We start from the raw sequence: 19,402 nt of genomic DNA, 5'->3' as shown, positions 1-19,402 counted from the left end.
CTGATCTTCTATTTTTACATGCATGAAATAAACCGCTTTATTTCTGGGGAAACATTTACTCTCTTCATGGGTTTCCTGGATTTGTATGTTTTTGATATCTATGCATGAGTCCTCTCTGGACACCTCTTGATGAGTCAGTCTTGACTTTGTCTTGGTTAACTGCTGAACCATTTGGATGGGGCCTTACTGAAAAGTATCTATGTTCAGATCCTTGTCAGAAAGCAATAATATCTGATCTTTATTCACAAATACATATCAAAACTTGCTTTTACAAAGCATTCTTTAAGGACTTTTGCCTCTTCATTTTATAAGCATACTAAGTGCACTGTGGCAACAGCTCATGCCCTCAGGGAATTGGTGGGAATTGCCACCATCCTTGAAATACCTACATGTGGAGAAGTTCTTGAAGGAAAAAACTCCAAAATCACGTTACTGTTTCTACCAAAGGGAAGTTGTTAAAAATATTAGTTACAACACAACCTTAAATGACCTCATTGAGAAATATTTTTCTTTGCTCTCTGAGGCCTAAAATAAGTTTTGTGTTTTTCATCAGTGATTTTCTTGATTATTAAATACACATAACTAAAATTGTTACATCTTGTTTTTGCTAATTGCTAGAAAACTCAGAGCCAAATCTGTGGTCACTCTCTTAGAATGCCATGCGAGACCTTTGGTGTTCATTTAATTTTGCCCATCCTTCTCCACCCTCTTCCTAAATTTTTGGCCAAAATAACACTTTTCTTAATAACCAAAATGAGAATTAAATGTAGAACATAAAAAACAATAAAATTATATACCAAAAGAAAGAAAAACATGAATAAAAATTAAATAGAGACAACACCTATAGTCATACTCCACTAAAATAACCACTGTTAACATCTCTAATGTCTCACTTATCATTTTATTTATCATTTACAAATTGGACCATGTCACTATAAGCTTCCTAAAATCCTCTTTGGAACAACATGGTATCTATCTGCACTTCTATATTTATCAACATCTATACGTTGACATTCCATCTTTCCGCTCTATACTGCCTAAAGAAACTTGCCCCTCCTTTGGTGGCTGTAAGAAATAAGGACAGGTGTGTTACAGCAGCAGGCTGTCACTACCACAACAAGCTCAATTCAAATCCTAAGCATGTCAAGGAAGTGAAGTCCCTCATTGTGCAATCTGAGAACCACTCCCTCAATGATACTGATGGGTACAGGAGGAGGCAAAGCGGATATCACCAATAGTTCAGGCTGATTTACCTGATTTATTTAGATTTAGTGGAGGAGAATTGGTCAGAAGTAGAAAGAAGATGTCAGTGATATCCTAGAAGTTCTTAACATGCATGCTTCAATTTCGATATTTATATGGGATGAAAAATCCCTCCTTTCTATATTTCCTTTTATGCTCTATCTAATTATCCACTAAGTACCTTCCTCATAGCGGTCGACAGCAATTTCTGAGGGATTCCTGAGTGCTGCTTACTTCCTAAAAGGGGGAAGTAGTGTGGTATTCTAGACTTTCTCTTTGAAGCTGCTGCACACCTCCCTAAGTGATAACTTTAATAATAGTTGCTTTACTTTGAACCAAGTGCTAAGCATTTTAAGCTTCTGTAATCCAAATTTTGCAAAAAATAATACACTGATTTTTATTATTTTAAATTAAAAGTCTATTTTTTTTGGTGTGAATCTATTTTTACTAGTTTTTGAAAACCTTTTCTCTAAGGTACCATTAATCTCCTTGTACATTTTATTCTGTATTTTCCTCATTATACTCTTCATATGCATATATACACACATATAAATGTAGACCTTATATGTACATACAAATGCACATGGAACTTTGCAACCGCATATTTTTAAAGTTGATTTCCTTTGACTAATACTGCACTTGTTTTCACTTTAATATGAAATATATGTATATCTATCTATCTATCTATCCCTAGAGGATTTCTGGATAACTTGAAACACTGACACTTGAAAGGTTTTCACAGTTATTAAAAATAACTCTTACTTAGTAAATGCAAGAAAACCTGTAAGGTCTTTATTTCTCATAGACATGCTATTTTAATTTTAAAGTGACTTCTAACACCCTGAAAAATAAAATTTATATTTTCTTATGTACCTAAGTGCTATGAAAATTTTCTTCATATTAACATTTCTGTTTAACTCCTAGTGGTCTCATTTTTTTCTGAGCATATACAACAAATAATGTACTTCAAACCCAAGCCAGAAATTAGGCTGTATTAAAGGAAAATGTATATAGTAATGACCCATATAACGAGTTTTTACATTGTAATTTCTCACTCTGTGTATACAAATTGAATTATAGATTTAGTCATTTTCAGAACATAACTCAGTTTGTAAATGTTTGAATGTGCTTCTCTCTATAAGGATTTGACAACTTCTGGCTTAAGTCCATAGTCACAGCAGTTCTTCTGATGACTTGTTGGAGCAGAGCCTGACTCCTTATCTTCAATGTGTGTACATCTTGCCTGAGGGCAACACTTAGGCTATAACGTGGCAGATCCAGAGATGTTTATGTTCTTGAACCTCAAGAAGCAATGCCCATGTAGGTTTCACTACATGAAACCAGTTATGTGGAAGATAAATTAGAAAGGAGTGGTTCTCGATATCGTTAAACTTGATAAGACAATAAGCAGGTGAAGGGTGGCTTAGCGCAAGGGTAACTCTAGGTACTGGCACAGAGGGTCCTTTGAGAATTTGTAAAAGATCCTTCTCTGAGAAGAAAACTTAATCTCCCTCACCCCAGTAATGATTACAAAAATTCAATCACTGTGCAGAAAACAATTTAGAGAGGTGAACGCTTACTCCAGACTGATGTAGCCCATGCCAAGGTGTACACAGCCTGATGAAAGAAAGAGCAGACTGGATTTCGGCCTTCCACTTGGGTAATCTTCTGGGGGCACTGATGGGCAGGATGCAGTGTGGGCAGCCTTAGGATAATCTCTGTGTTTAGGTCCTCAATCTCATTCTGTATATCTGGACTAATTATTTTTTATTGATAGAGACATTTCAGATATATGAGACATATATGTGGGTAATCAGATGAAGTTGATCATTTAGATGATACAGATGAAAGATAACTATGCTTTCAAAGCAAAGTATTAAAGTCATTCATTATTTTTGATTTTAATCTTATTTTGTACTTTTTAAAAGATCACTTGTATTTTGACTATCACTATATGCTCCTCTAATCATGAGGTTAAATATTTCAATTAAAATAAAGAAATCATGGTGATGGGAGGAAAGTGTATAACTCTAACCCTAAACAGCTCACGGAATTTATATAAGTATTGCATGCATGTATATGTATAGGTATACAGAAACACACATGCATGCACTCCAGACACACACACACACACACACACACACACACACACACACACACACATATATAAAATTAGGAAGGCCATGCACTTTTTATTTTATGATATAGTCCTTTTATTTAAGTTAAAATATTGCAATTATTTTTTCCCATTCAAATACTAACTGCTTTCTTAGGGCAAGTGTGAATTGCTCTTTAAAAAATCTAATTAAGATATTCAACTCTTCTTATTTCTTTGAACCTGTCTTCTCTGTCATAGTTCAAGTTTTCATCATCTCTGATTGGAATTGTTTCCCCTAAATATCTTTCAGCTTTTAGGTAGTCCTTCATATATGACCAGTGTCATTTAGCAGGGAAGATGGACCTGAGTGTTAATCTCATTCATTTTCAAATCTTTGCTCTAACATGTATGAGCTTTATGATCTCTAACCTCTGCTATACCCTCCAACTTATCTGTTGCAATTCCCTCTTTATTCCCTTATAAATTATCAACAATTAAGCATGAATTGAAGAATTATAGGTTTACAGTCCCTTATTTACAATTTTAAAATTTAAAGACATTCTGAACAATTAATTTTTTTGTAGTTCATCAGGTGACAAAACCAATCCTGACCTGTTGTGAGGCTCATATTGACTCTATGTACCCACTTAATGTAGATATTCATATTTCACTATAGAAATATTAATGTATTTGATTACGAGATACAGCCCCAGACCCCAATGAAATGTTGCATAATCTTCTATATATGGACTAAACTACTTATTATAAAAAATCTGTATTTTGACACCCACCTGTTGGCAAGGTTTTCAGAGAAAGGATGTGAATTTATAATTGCAGCAACATCTGGTATAGCCAAGCCTCTGTGTACTTGTCCATTGTTGGAATGGTTCTACCACAACTGTACCTTCTCTGTACAATTGACTGTTGAACTATACAGTTTGAACTGTGTGGGTCCACATGGATTTTTTTCAATAAATATACATGGACTTTTTTCAGTAAATATATTGAAACACTCTGGAGATTTCTAAAAATTTGAAAAAAAACTTGCAGATGAACCATGTAGCCTAGACATATTGAAAAAAATTAAGAAAAAGGTGTGTCATGAATGCATAAAATATATGTAGATACTAGTCTGTCTTTACATAGGCATAAGGTGAGTGATATTTAATATAAAATTAATAACGTGTTTGTTTTCTTACCGTTTTATAATTTTGGTTTCAAAGAATTATAGTACTATACAGTATACCTCTCTCATAATTGGAGAAAATGCATGTTAGCCTATCATCACAGATAAGAGGTTTTTTTAAAAAAGTAACAGTTTCCAATACTACATTGTGAATATGACTGTAATACTGTATGCCATAAAAATTTTTATAATGATTTATTCATTAGTGTAGAGGTGAGGCTGTTGTGAAGCAATTGTATGGATTACACTAGGCTACCATAAAGCAATCATATTTCTGCTTCTTTGTTGTCAGTGCATAGATCATCAGACCTGTAAATAAATACGAATTTTGATTTCACATTGTTTTATTTTTTATGCCTAGTGTTAGTAATATGTATAATATCTACAGTGTTTTATATCTTACAAGGCAATATTGATGTAAATATTGACAGACAATTCTTGTAAACAGATGGTGTAAACTTACCTTATTGTTAAATACAGTATAGTACTGGAAATGTATTTTCTCTTCCTTATGATTTTCTTAACATTTTCTTTTCTCTAGCTTACTTTATTGTAAGAAGATAGTGTGGAATGCATGTGTTAATTGCCTATGTTATTGGTAAGGCTTCCAGTCAACAGTAATCTATTAATAGTTAAGTTTTGGAGGAGTCAAAAGTTATACTCAGATTTTCAACTGCATGGGGGTCAGGGCCCCTAACCTCCACATTGTTCAAGAGTCAACTGTACTCCCTTCTCTCCCATCCTCTTACAAAAATCCCATATATCCCTCAAAATCCATCTTAGTCATTACTTCCCTGACTCACCTCTCATCCTTGTTGATTATTGAAAGACATCGTTTCTATATCCTGTCTTTATTCTTGCCACCCAGTATTGTGCTTACCTATTTACATGTGTCATTTCTACTAAATCCTAAAATATGTGAGAATTAGAACTGTGGCTTTTTTGTCTTTATATCATTAGTTCTTATCATTATCTTAATAAATAGGAGGGTCTTAAAAAATGTTGGGTTAATGCTTATTGAAAAATATTTATGGGAAATAATCTTAGCAAGAATAGAAGTCTTATTTTTCCCCCCAAATATTTAACCACATTGTCCTCTGAGACAGGGCTCTGTGGGGTCACTAACAAATTTTTACGTCAGGCTATCCCAGAATAAATTTAAAACAGATAAATTTAAAACGTTCTTGTTGAATGCCTAACATATATTTTGACTGCTTATTAACTGCTACCTAACTCACCCACACGGAAAGAGTGAATAACTATTATTCACATCCTTATGTATTTTTAGATAACTAGCATTTATTAGTCATAACAATAATATGAACAAGATACTAAATTTTTGATACTCATTAAAATTGTTTAACAGAATACTTACTCTCACATCTCTGCCTTCTTTTTAATTTTGAGAATACTTAGCGTACTCAAATTTTTTGAAGAAAGTAGTCAATTGCATTTTTCTGTCACTTGAAGGAAAAAAATGCTACTATCCTTAAGTATTTAAATGTAAATTATCAGTGGTATCAAAGTGCATATCTTCTAGATTTGCTATATGATAGGAATTACTCACTACCATATAAGGCAACTGAGAGAGAAGAATTTCTGCCCAGTTTGACATTTGTTTCTCCTTCTGAGTTTTCTACTTAAAAAGATATGCTAGGATCTTATGGGAGGCAAAATGGCATGTATGTATCTTTGCTGAAAAGGTAGATGCTTGGCTTTGTTCAAAAGCACTATCCTACTGTTAACTGTGATATACAATTTATCTACTTCAGAATGATGAAGAGATAAATTGACTGCAAATGTAAAATTGTGATTCTGAAGAGCCTCAGTTACCATCCAAACATACATTGCATTTGATTTTCTTATTTTAATATTCAACAACTTCAGAATATAACTGAGAGCTCTTGGCTTTTTATTCCTGCTGTGTGAAGGAAGCATTAGCAATATTGCATTCACTGCCCGTATATTTTTCTGAACAACTGTTAGTAAAACTTGGATACCAGTGATAGTTAACATTTTTGAAAGATATTTTTCTACCATCAAGGAGTTACCCCATTTAAGTGAAATATCATGACATTCTCATTTTTAAGATTTACACTCTCTTTTCAATATTATGTGGCTATGTAAGCTGGTTGAAAGGCTATGTAATCCCCAGTTTGTGATATCATATCAAATACATAGCTTTGTTATGTGCATTAATTGAATCATTTGCCTGTGGCATGTTCTTGTGCAAATAGACTGTAACTATAAAATAAGGAGCAGTATATTTCTCTGGGAACACTTTTATATCTATATTTTGAGATTTAAATGATTAAGTTTTCAGCTTCTGTTTATCTTGACCTTGCTGTTGCCAAAAAGCAAACAACTTAAAAATTAGAGGTAAGGTTAATAGTAATTTAACTTTCAGAAATTTTAACTTTCTGAACTTTCAGAAATTTTGTTTTAGCAGGCCTTTTAGTTTGTGTAGAATTGCCTTTAAATTGTGTAAAATTGGGTAAAGTTCCAGTAACTAAAACATTTTTGTCATTAAAATACTTTCTTTTTTGTTCTAAATGCCTGTGGATTGGCAGGTTTTAGTAACTATCTATAGCCTCTCCAGCATCCATTCAGCTCCTTTTCTCTTTTCCTCTCTCCTGCCCTGCCAAAACTGAACTCAGCTTTTCCAGCATGTACTTTGGGTGAGAATGCTCCCAATGTTTTGTGTGGGCTCTGAGTAGTTTAACCACTTAGAGTAATTCAATATGTGCGTAACATCCTCTTGGCCATAATTCAAGAATGAGAACATGAGGCCTTTCAGGTCAGTCAGAACCAACTGGACTCAATTCTGGGGCTTTGAATCTAGAACAGAATGTAAAAGTAGCTCAAGGAACTGTCAAAGTCCTTTTTGGATGTTAATACTACAGAAGCAAATCTGAAAAAAAAAGAGAAAAGTACTTTGCCTGGGTCACAACTTGAAACTACTTGATAAATAGTAATCTGATAACTTGTATCTGGAACCTTTAATTATGTGAAACTATAAGTGACTGTCCAAACCAATTTGAATTGTTTCTTTCTGTCACTTTCAATATAGATTTCTAACTATTACAGAGGGTATTTTCTTTCTGTCACTTTCAATATAGATTTCTAACTATTACAGAGGGTATTGAGTTTTTATTGCCTAATAATGTTTTTCTTATCCGAAAGTATTCATAAAATGATTTTACTTTATAGTTGTACTTTGTAGCTTCTGACACTTAACTTAAGAATTAATATAAGTGTGTACCTGTTGATATGTTATACCGTGTCTTTAACCAGGATTTTAAGACTTTCATTGAGTACAGATAAATTAAATTTTTACAAGAAAAGTATTGAATAAGTACTAGAATTGTTTTCAGTGTTTTTGAATTTATTTACATTTAGTTTCAATCAGTTAAGAAATACTCTTGAGAGGCTGCTCCATTTTAATACTTTCAAATGATCATGAGTTTTTCTGCCATTTAAATTAGTATAAACTAATTAAATACACTGAAATATGTTTAAGCAATATTGCCTATTTTTTAAGCATCATATTTTATATTTGTATCTATTACTTCTAGTTTGAGAGAATTAAGGTCAAAAACTAAAGTGAACCCTGTATTCCCATCAAGAGATAATAAAGCTCATATTAATGTGATGATAACAGACACATTTCCCTAAGTTTTATTCTTATTTAGTTCCTAAAATTTAATCATAACTTATCTTAAAATTCTGTCATTAACTGCACTTGAGCTTTTCAAGAATTCTTGTTGAGAACCCATTGTGTATGTCTTAGTAGAAACTTATTGAAAGAGTCTGCTTTATAAAGATTAGTTCATGTTTTGTGTATATTATATGACTTTTGAAGATTTGCTTAAGAAAAATAAAGGCTAAAGTGAAATCTTAAGAGGGGATATTATTTCTCTGCCCTTCAGACAATTTTCTGAAATTGATTTTCCAATAAAATGCTGGAAAACATTTTCAATAGTGAAACTTTATATGCTAACCAAATTTAAGGGCTGTAATTTACTTTAATTGTAGATCTAAAAGGTTAAAATTTTTTTCCTAATTAAATTCATATTTATTTATTTATTTTTAATAGATTTTTATTGGACCATAATTGCTTCACAATACTGTGTTAGTTTCTGTTGGACAACAGAGCTAATTAGCCATATGCATACACATGTCCCCATATCCCCACCCTCCCATCCTCCCTATCCTACCCCTCTAGGTCATCGCAAAGCACAGAGCTGATCTTCCTGTGCTATGCTGCTGCTTCCCACCAGCCAACTATTTTACATTCGGTAGTGTATATATGTCGATGCTACTCTCACTTCACCCCAGCTTCGCCCTCCCATCCCATGTCCTCAAGTCCAGTAATTTTAATACTAATCTTAACCAGCTACTGTGAAATCATGGGGTTGATCCTGCCAAGAAGGTCAACTTTTCCCTGGGTTATAAATTGAAATGTTCTCCATTAATTTAAATGAATTAATATGATGTTATATATCTCTTGAGTAATGGATGTATCTTGTAGGAACTAGTTCACCATATCTGAAAAATGTTAATACTTTTGTCACTGTGATTTAATCTTTATTTGATAAATCTAACTCATTTTTGGGTTCATTTGTGATTTACTATTTTCTGGGTTAGTTCATATATGCTCTTATTACATTTTGACATAATCTTAATTTGTTAAACATTAAGACCTCACCTCAGATACCAACACCTCACCTCAAATGAAGCATTTTGTCATTATTTTCCTAAAATTTAGTAAAGAATTGTCTTTGGGAGGATGTTGAAGCTGAAGACACAGGGATAATAAGTAGCATTTTCAGTAATATTTGCAGAGTGGAAGTGGAAAAGCCCATCATTATCTGTAGGAAACAGAGTATTATTTCTGTCAAGATACTTTCTTTAGCTTTAAACATTTTAAAAGGATGAGATTAAATGGAACCTAAGAGGACACAGGTAGACTTGGAGAAGAAACTTTATTTTTTTTTCCCTTTGGGAAATTATATGTCAGAAAGCAGTAATTACTTTACTAGTTCTGAGTTACCAAGGGAGAAGCAAATGAAAATCTTCTCTTTAAAGTTAAAGAGCATCTCATGAAAGAGAGAGACAGAGACAGACACAGAAAGAGAGAAAAAGGCGGAAGAGGATGAGAAAGAAAATAAGAAAGAAAAAGAGAGATAGGGAGGAAAGGAAGGTTAGACAAAGGAGGGAAAGAGGGGAGGGAGGAAAGGAAGAGGAAGTATATGAATTTATTTGAATCTGTCTACATCATCTAGAAACATTTTTCTAGCACTTTGTATTTTCTAGCTAAATGCAAAATATATTTTTATCCTTAACATAAAGTTATTTTATTTCGAAATTAGATGCTATTTAAAATTATAGAAAATAAAATATTTAACATCTGTACATGATACACTTTATTACAATTAATATTTTATTGTCTATTTTTCCTCTTTCATACAATGGTGTAAATCATTATGTGAAGTTTTTACTCTGTAATAACTATCATGAAAATTCTTTATTTCTTTTGATCTTATTTGTCAAATTAATAGGCCATGGATTATTTATCCTCAACGGATAGCAAAACAAAAAGATACAATTTACCACTGTTTATTTAAAAAGTGTAGATATATCAATCATATAATATCTTCTGTTAAATGTTTTCTTCTAATTCTATAATTCATTTTATTTTCACTTAAATTTAAATTGATAAAAAACAATTGTTAAATAATATACAATTAGATAACAAAAATATTTATTAGAAGGTTCTCAAAATATTTCAGAAAAAAACCTTACAAACCAGAATTCATAGCATTTGAATACCCAAGCACAAACGCTTTATAAGTGTCTTGGTTTAAAAGGTATTTATGTGTGTGTGTGTGTGTGTGTGTGTAAATGCTGAGAGGAAAAAAAACCCCAGTAAACTGAACTTTTCCTTGAATGCTATTTAGTTAAATTGAGTACATACATTATTATAAACTAATATTTATTATTCGCTTTCCAAAAGAGATTTTCTTTCTACCAAAAAAGGCTTTTCAAAATTTTGACTTTATTAAATATATACCAAGTATTAAGTGAAATCATGCATCTAATTTGAAATGATGTACCTAGAACACTAGTTAACTTTCTCTCTCTACAAATGTATACATTTCGTAGACATCTTTTCAAGTATTTTGTTATTCTTACAATAGTATTTTTATAGTATTTAAATTTGATATAATTACATGTTACATTTCATTAGGTCAAAGTAATTTACATGGCTATTGTGATTCAAACAGTGTCCATAAGTAAAATAGCAGAGACTGAGAAGGCCCATAACAAATCATTTGAGATAAGAATAGTTTCTTGAATGGACAAATTATTAGAAGGTATAACCTTCCAAGACTGAACCAGGAAGAAATAGAAAATATGAACAAACCAATCACAAGTAATGAAATTGAAACAGTGATTAAAAATCTTCCAACAAACAAAAGTCCAGGACCAGATGGCTTCACAGGTGAATTCTATCAAACATTTAGAGAAGAGCTAACACCCATCCTTCTCAAACTCTTCCAAAAAATTGCAGAGGAAGGAACACTCCAAAACACATTCTATGAGGCCACCATCACCCTGATACCAAAACCAGAAAAAAATACTACAAAAAAAGAAAATTAGAGACCAATATCACTGATGAATATAGATGCAAAAATCCTCAACAAAATACCAGCAAACAGAATCCAACAACACATTAAAAGCATCATACACCATGATCAAGTGGGATTTATCCCAGGATGCAAGGATTCTTTAATACATGCAAATCAATCAATGTGATACACCATATTAACAAACTGAAGAATAAAAACCTTATGATCATCTCAATAGATGCAGAAAAAAGCTTTTGACAAAATTCAACACCCATTTATGATAAAAACTCTCCAGAAAGTGGGCATAGAGGGAACCTACCTCAACATAATAAAGGCCATATACGACAAACCCACAGCAAACATCATTCTCAGTGGTGAAAAACTGAAACTATTTCCTCTAAGATCAGGAACAAGACAAGGATGTCCACTCTCACCACTATTATTCAACATAGTTTTGGAAGTCCTAGCCATGGCAATCAGAGAAGAAAAAGAAATAAAAGGAATACAAATTGGAAAAGAAGAAGTAAAACTGTCACTGTTTGCAGATGACATGACACTATGTGTAGAGAATCCTAAAGATGCCACCAGAAAACTACTAGAGCTAATCAATGAATTTGGTAAAGTTGCAGGATACAAAATTAATGCACAGAAATCTCTTGCATTCCTATACACTAATGATGAAAAATCTGAAAGAGGAATTAAGGAAACACTCCCGTTTACCATTGAAACAAAAAGAATAAAATACCTAGGAATAAACCTACCTAGGGAGACAAAAGACCTGTATGCAGAAGACTATAAGACACTGAAGAAAGAAATTAAAGATGATATAAACAGATGGAGAGATATACCATGTTCTTGGATTGGAAGAATCAATATTGTGAAAATGACTATAATACCCAAAGCAACCTACAGATTCAATGCAATCCCTATCAAATTACCAGTGGCATTTTTTACAGAACTAGAACAAAAAATCTTAAAATTTGTATGGAGACACAGAAGACCCCAAATAGCCAAAGCAGTCTTGAGAAAGAAAAACAGAGCTGGAGGAATCATACTCCCTGACTTCAGGCTACTACAAATCTACTACTTGATTACTACAGTAATCAAGACAATATGGTACTGGCACAAAAACAGAAATATAGATCAATGGAACCGGTTAGAAAGCCCAGAGATAAACCCATGCACCTATGGTCAACTAATCTATGACAAAGGAGACAAAGCTATACAATGGAGAAAAGACAGTCTCTTCAATAAGTGGTGCCAGGAAAACTGGGCAGCTACATGTAAAAGAATGAAATTAGAACACTCCCTAACACCATGCACAAAAATAAACTCAAAATGGATTAGAGACCTAAATATAAGACCGGACACTATAAAACTCTTTGAGGAAAGCATAGGAAGAACACGTTGACATAAATCACAGCAAGATCTTTTTTGATCCACCTCATAGAGTAATGGAAATAAAAACAGAAATAAACAAGTGGGACCTAATGAAACTTCAAAGCTTTTGCACAGCAAAGGAAACTACAAACAAGATGAAAAGACAACCCTCAGAATGGGAGAAAATGTTTGCAAATGAATCAATGGTCAAAGGATTAATCTCCAAAATATATAAACACCTTATGCAGCTCAATATTAAAAAAACAAACAACCCAGTCCAAAAATGGGCAGAAGACCTAAATAGACATTTCTCCAAAGAAGACATACAGATGGCCAAGAAACACATGAAAAGCTGCTCAACATCACTAATTATTAGAGAAATGCAAATCAAAACTACAATGAGGTATCACCTCACACCAGTTAGAATGGGCATCATCAGAAAATCTACAAACAACAAATGCTGGAGAGGGTGTGGAGGAAGGGGAAACCTCTTGCACTGTTGGTGGGAATGTAAATTGATACAGCCACTATGGAGAACAGTATGGAGGTTCCTTAAAAAACTAAAAATAGAATTACCATATGACCCAGCAATCCCACTACTGGGTGTATACCCAAAGAAAAGCATAACTCAAAAAGACATATGCACCCCAATGTTCATTGCAGCACTATCTACAATAGCCAGGTCATGGAAGCAACCTAAATGCCCATCAACAGAGGAATGGATAAAGAAGATGTGGTACATATATAGAATGGAATATTACTCAGCCATAAAAAGGAACGAAATTGGGTCATTTGTAGAGACGTGGATGGATCTAGAGACTGTCATACAGAGTGAAGTAAGTCAGAAAGAGAAAAACAAATATTGTATATTAACGCATTTATGTGGAACCTAGAAAAATGGTACAGATGAACTGGTTTGCAGGGCAGAAATAGATACACAGATGTAGAGAACCAATGCATGGACACAAAGCGGGTAAGTGGTGGGGGTGGTGGTGGTGGTGTGATGAATTGGGAGATTGGGATTGACATATATACACTAATATCTATAAAATGGATAACTAATAAGAACCTGCTGTATAAAAAAAAAATAAAATTCAATAAAAAATAGTTTCTTGGAGTGGAGGAGAAAATATCAAAAAAGAATAAATTGATTGAATTAAATAATATATTTTAAACTGGAAATGTTGGTAGACAAAGTTGACCACATTAATTAAAATGTCACATTCTTCTTACATGTGGAATTTAAATATATTATAATAAAAAATATACTTGCTTAAAGGTACTAACTTCTAGTTATAAAATGAATAAGTCATGGGTATGTAATGTACAGCATGGTGACTATAGTTAATACTGTATTGCATATTTGAAAGTTGCTAAGAGAGTAGATTGTAAAAGTTCTCATTACGTACACACACAATATTTATAACTATTTATGGTGACAAATGTTAACTAGACTTATTGTGGTGATCATTTCACAGTATACATAAATATTGAATCATTGTGTTGTACACCTGAAACTAATGTTATATATCAATTACACCTCAATAAAAATGTGTATATTTGCTTCTATGTGAAATTAAAAATATTCACAAATATTTTAAAAGTATAATTTTTATTACAAAATGTGTTGTGATAAATATTCATTTATAAAGAGATAAATCCACTATAAATGTCCTTCCAACATTAACAGATTGACTTCTATACGTTTCTCTTTGATTTTAATGTTTTTCCATTCTGATACTGTTATTCAGATATGACAACATAGGTAGGTCATAATTTTGAAAATGGAATGTAATTCTAGACTTCTTTATTTAACTTGCGTGTAATTTCAGAGTTCACTTGTTTCTGCTGTTTTTTTTTGTTTGTTTGTTTCTGCTGTTTTTATTTTCCATAACTTGCAACTGAATCCAGAGCAAGTGTGCCTGACAGAGTCAACAGTCAGGTAGTTGTAGAATTAGGACTAGAATTCAAAACTACTGATTTCCAACTAATTACCTCCCAGTGATCTAATTGATGTCCTCATTGAGATGTATAATTGACTGTTATCTCCAATTTTGGGACTTTATATTATTGTTTAATTAGACTTTTCGCTTTCTCAAACAAATGTTGGAGATAATAGTATAAATCCTTTGAAATACCGGGCAGTATCATTTAAATCTTTTGTCTCTTGATACTGAATGGCATACATTTTAATACATATTTAAAGAAAATAATCTTTAGTGTAATTTAGTTTCTTATACTAGTTAAATTTGCATACCCAGATATATGTGGTTAAATGTTTGCATTTATGTAGGTGATAAATAGATAGATAGACAGAGATATGCAGTAAAAGATGTGGTTATGTGTGGTTTTACTTTCCATGGTTTTGGTTACAGTCAACCACAGTCTAAAAATATTAAACAGAAAGTTGCAGAAGTAACCAGTGCATAAGTTTTAACTTGAGCACTGTGCTGGGTAGCACAATGAAATCTCCTGCTGTCCAGGGATATGAATCATCCCTTTGTCCATCCTATTCAAGCTGTATAGGCTACCAGCCTGTTAGTCATTTAGTAGCCATCTTGGTTATTAGATCAACTGTCATGGTATTGCAGTGCTCGTGTTCAAATAACCCTTATTCTACTTAATAATGGCCCCAAAGCACAAGAGTAGTTTTGCTGGCAATTCAGATATGCCAAAGAGCAGCTATTAAGTGCTTTCTTTAAGTGAAGAGGTGAAAGTTCTCCACTTAATAAGGAAAGAAAAAAATTAAATGCCGAGGTTGCTAAGATTAACAATAAGAACGAATCTTCTATCTGTGAAATTGTGAAGAAGGAAAAAGAAATTTGTCCTAGTTTTGCTGTCACATCTCCAACTACAAAAGTTAGAGCCACAGTGCATGATAAGTGCTTAGTTAAGATGGAAAAGACATTAAATTTGTGAGTGGAAGTCATGAACAGAAAATATACTCCAACTGATAAGAAAGTGTTGTGCCAGAAAGAATGGAGCCTTTAGAAGGCTCAGCAAGACATCCCCCGAAGCAGGTGGCACCAAGCCATTTACTGCAAACCATAACATAGGTATGTATGTATAGGAAAAAACATAGCATGTATAAGACTTGGTACTATCCTTGGTTTCAAGTCATCTACTGGGGGTCTTGGAGCGTAAACCCTGTGGATAAGAGGAGGCTACTGTGTGTGTGTGTGTTTGTGTGTGTGTGTGTGTGCGTGTGTATATGTATGTATCTTCTGTGAAAGATCCACTGATATAAGAAAAAAATGGTACAGTAACATTTTGAAATCTCCTAACAATCTATAATGCGTAACATGGGGTAGTTTTCTATCTGTCAATGAAGTGCATTGGTAGAAATAATAGTGCCACACTGTACCAGTTGGTCAGGGTTTCTTAACCTTGACAGTGTTTACATTTTGAGCCAGATAATCTTTGTTGTGGGAAGATGTCTTGCATATTATAGGATGCTTAGCAGTATCCCTGGCCTGTGGTCATTAGTTGCCTGTAGCATAATACCCTTTCCCTAAGTGAGACAAACAAAATATCGCCAGATATTGCAAGATGTCTTCTGGGGAACACAATCATCTCCAGTTGACAGTGACAACAGGTGGAAGGAAGTAATCTGTCTTCCAAGGTACATTTGTATTACATTAAGACAACAGAGATCCAAATTGCTTTTAAAATGAAAAACTGACTGCTTAGTTTTAATAAGGGCCCTGGAGTATGAAATACAAATTTTGTTAGAAATAAGCAAAAGTGTATATTTAATATGAATCTTGTAATAACAATGGCCTTTGCTTTTTATGAACAAATATTAGTTCTATCTGGGGTAGTTTTCTATCTGTCAATGAAGTGCATTGGTAGAAATAATAGTGCCACACTGTACCAGTTGGTCAGGGTTTCTTAACCTTGACAGTGTTTACATTTTGAGCCAGATAATCTTTGTTGTGGGAAGATGTCTTGCATATTATAGGATGCTTAGCAGTATCCCTGGCCTGTGGTCATTAGTTGCCTGTAGCATAATACCCTTTCCCTAAGTGAGACAAACAAAATATCGCCAGATATTGCAAGATGTCTTCTGGGGAACACAATCATCTCCAGTTGACAGTGACAACAGGTGGAAGGAAGTAATCTATCTTCCAAGGTACATTTGTATTACATTAAGACAACAGAGATCCAAATTGCTTTTAAAATGAAAAACTGACTGCTTAGTTTTAATAAGGGCCCTGGAGTATGAAATACAAATTTTGTTAGAAATAAGCAAAAGTGTATATTTAATATGAATCTTGTAATAACAATGGCCTTTGCTTTTTATGAACAAATATTATTAGGTAATAAAGTATACTATTTAAAAAATATTTTTCCTAATATAGTTGTTTTTCATTTTAGCTATTGACTCATTTGTGTTTAGCGTACATATGTTTGTTTATTTATTTTTTTGTGTGGTGAAGGAGGGTGTGGGGTTTATTGCAGGCATCAAGCAAGGAGTCCAGGCAGTTAGTTCTTAAAAGACCTGAACTCCTGGGTGGCATTCAGAGAAAGGTTTTCAAAGACAGGGTGAGGGAGAGGGGGGTTGTAGGGTATGTGATCAGCTCGTGAACATTCTTCTGATTGGTTGGTGGTGAGGTAGTCAACATCATCACCTTCTGTTTCCAGCTGGTCTGGGGTAGCATACAGTTAACTTCTTCCACTGGTGGGGGTTTCACTCTCTGAAAAACAGCTCAAAGGATATGGCTCAGAGTATTGTCTATAGCCCTTGAGGAGGAACTGAAAATAAACCCTATATTGTTTTCTCACCTGGGGAAATGGTCAAGGTAAAAATTGAAACAAAAGTTTGAATAGACCAAAAAGATAACCATTAACAGCATTCTGTAGTTTCTGTCACTGTATTTTTCTTTTTTAACATTTAATGTGTATTTTCTATACAGTGAAATACTCAAGCTCTAAGTAGACAGTTTGTACAGTTTTGATAATTGCATCACCCCTAAAACTCATGCCACTACCAAGATATAGAACATCACCATGTCAATACTCTCCTCTTGCCAGGTAGCACCTGTTGCAATTTCTTCCTATTGTATAAGTTTTACCTGTATTAGAATGATATATAAGTGCAAACATTTAGTATGTACTAATTTTGGTCTGAATTATCTCAGCATGTTTTTTGAGATTCATTCATCTTGCTGCATGTTAACAGTCATCCCTTCCTTTTTTATGGCTGTATATTATTTCCGTTGTATCAACATACCACAGTTTGTTTATACATTCTCAGGTTGATGGATATTATGGTTTTTCCAGTTTGAGACTATTACAAATATTGGTGTAGAACAGTCATGAATAAGTCTTTAGATGGTCAATTTTTTCCAATTTCTCTTGAATTGTTGTGTCATAAGGTATGTTTAAATTTATGAAAATGGTTAAGTTTCCAAAGTGGTTGTACCATTTTATATTCCCATCAGGAGTGTATGAGAGTTCAGGTTGCTACATATCTCTGCCAGAAAATTAATTTGGTCAGTCTTTTTAATTGTAGGCATTCTAATGACTGTGTAGTATAATCACATTATATTTTTAATTTGTATTTCCCCAGTGACTAAAAATGTTGACCACTGTTTCATGTTTATTAATCATTAACATATATTCCTTGTGAAGTGCCTGTTAATGCCAAGCCCATTTCTAACTGTTTCTTTTTTCTTTTTTCTTATTGATTTGAATGGGTTGTGTACATAACCTAGATATAAATCTTTTGCCAGGTATATGTACTAAGAAAATTTTCTCCTAGTTTGTGTCTTACTTATGCACATTTTCAAACTTGCTCCTCATGCAACTTCCTTCTCTCTTGTACCTGCAAATTTCAGCCTTCTTCCCCTGGAACCCTAATTCCTACCTCATCAAATTACCCAGCCCCTCCCCACTGTGCTTTGTTTGAGCACCCTCTCCCTATATCCCAGTCTGGAACGAATGTACCTCCAGGCAGAAAGTTAGGGTATTGTGTGGTTCATCTCATTTGTTTTTCTTTTCTTAATGTTCACAATGTGTGCTGCAGCTGCCTTGCCTTTTGGTGAGAAGTAGTCATTTGACAATTTTTTCTTATTTTATAATTGTCCAGAGCAGACAGGCTATCTGGTATGAGGTTCTCCTTAATAACTAAAAGCAGAAATTCCCTTTTATTTTTATACTGGTATTTTTGAATAGATTAATTTCAAAAGTGATTGCATGAAGGAATGAATTAAGTCAGTATTTTTAAAGAATTGTATTTACTTTAAAATACGCATGTTGTTCAAGTGCAGATTTAATTAGATAGTGATGATTCAGAATGTTCTCATGTATTAATTCTTGGGAATTCATTAGAATTACCATGAAAATTATTTTAGGCATCAACAAATCACGGGAAAAAAATTAACTTTCTATAGACTCTAGAGACCTATACTGTGAATAAAAATAGAAAAATTAAACTCATCTTTTATCTTGTTCAATTTTTATGACAGAAATATACCAATAATTCCATAAGAGAAATTCAGTCTATTTGTGGATCCTCTGGTAGAATGATTTCCAAATTTGGAATTCATTCTACCAGAATGAGAAAAATTTCAGAATTTTAAACCATTCCATAGTTTATTGGAATGAACTGATATAACTGGAATGCTTGATATTTAAAGTGTATGAAGGCTTACTTGATTCAGGTTTGTCATAGAATAGAGCTTGAATTCTAAATATTGTATAATTAGAGCTGCTATTTGAATTCTCTGTATAGAAAAATAAATTTTATTTTCAAAATAAAAATTATTAAAAATATGATTTTTTTATAGGTAGGTTAATACAGGAGTTGATTATAAGTACATGATTCTTATATTATTATTTTATGGGCATAATTATATTTAA

The sequence above is a fragment of the Balaenoptera musculus genome, chromosome 16 (assembly GCF_009873245.2).
Source record: "Balaenoptera musculus isolate JJ_BM4_2016_0621 chromosome 16, mBalMus1.pri.v3, whole genome shotgun sequence".
Classification (NCBI taxonomy): Eukaryota; Metazoa; Chordata; class Mammalia; order Artiodactyla; family Balaenopteridae; genus Balaenoptera; species Balaenoptera musculus.
Note: the sequence above shows the minus strand (reverse complement) of the source record.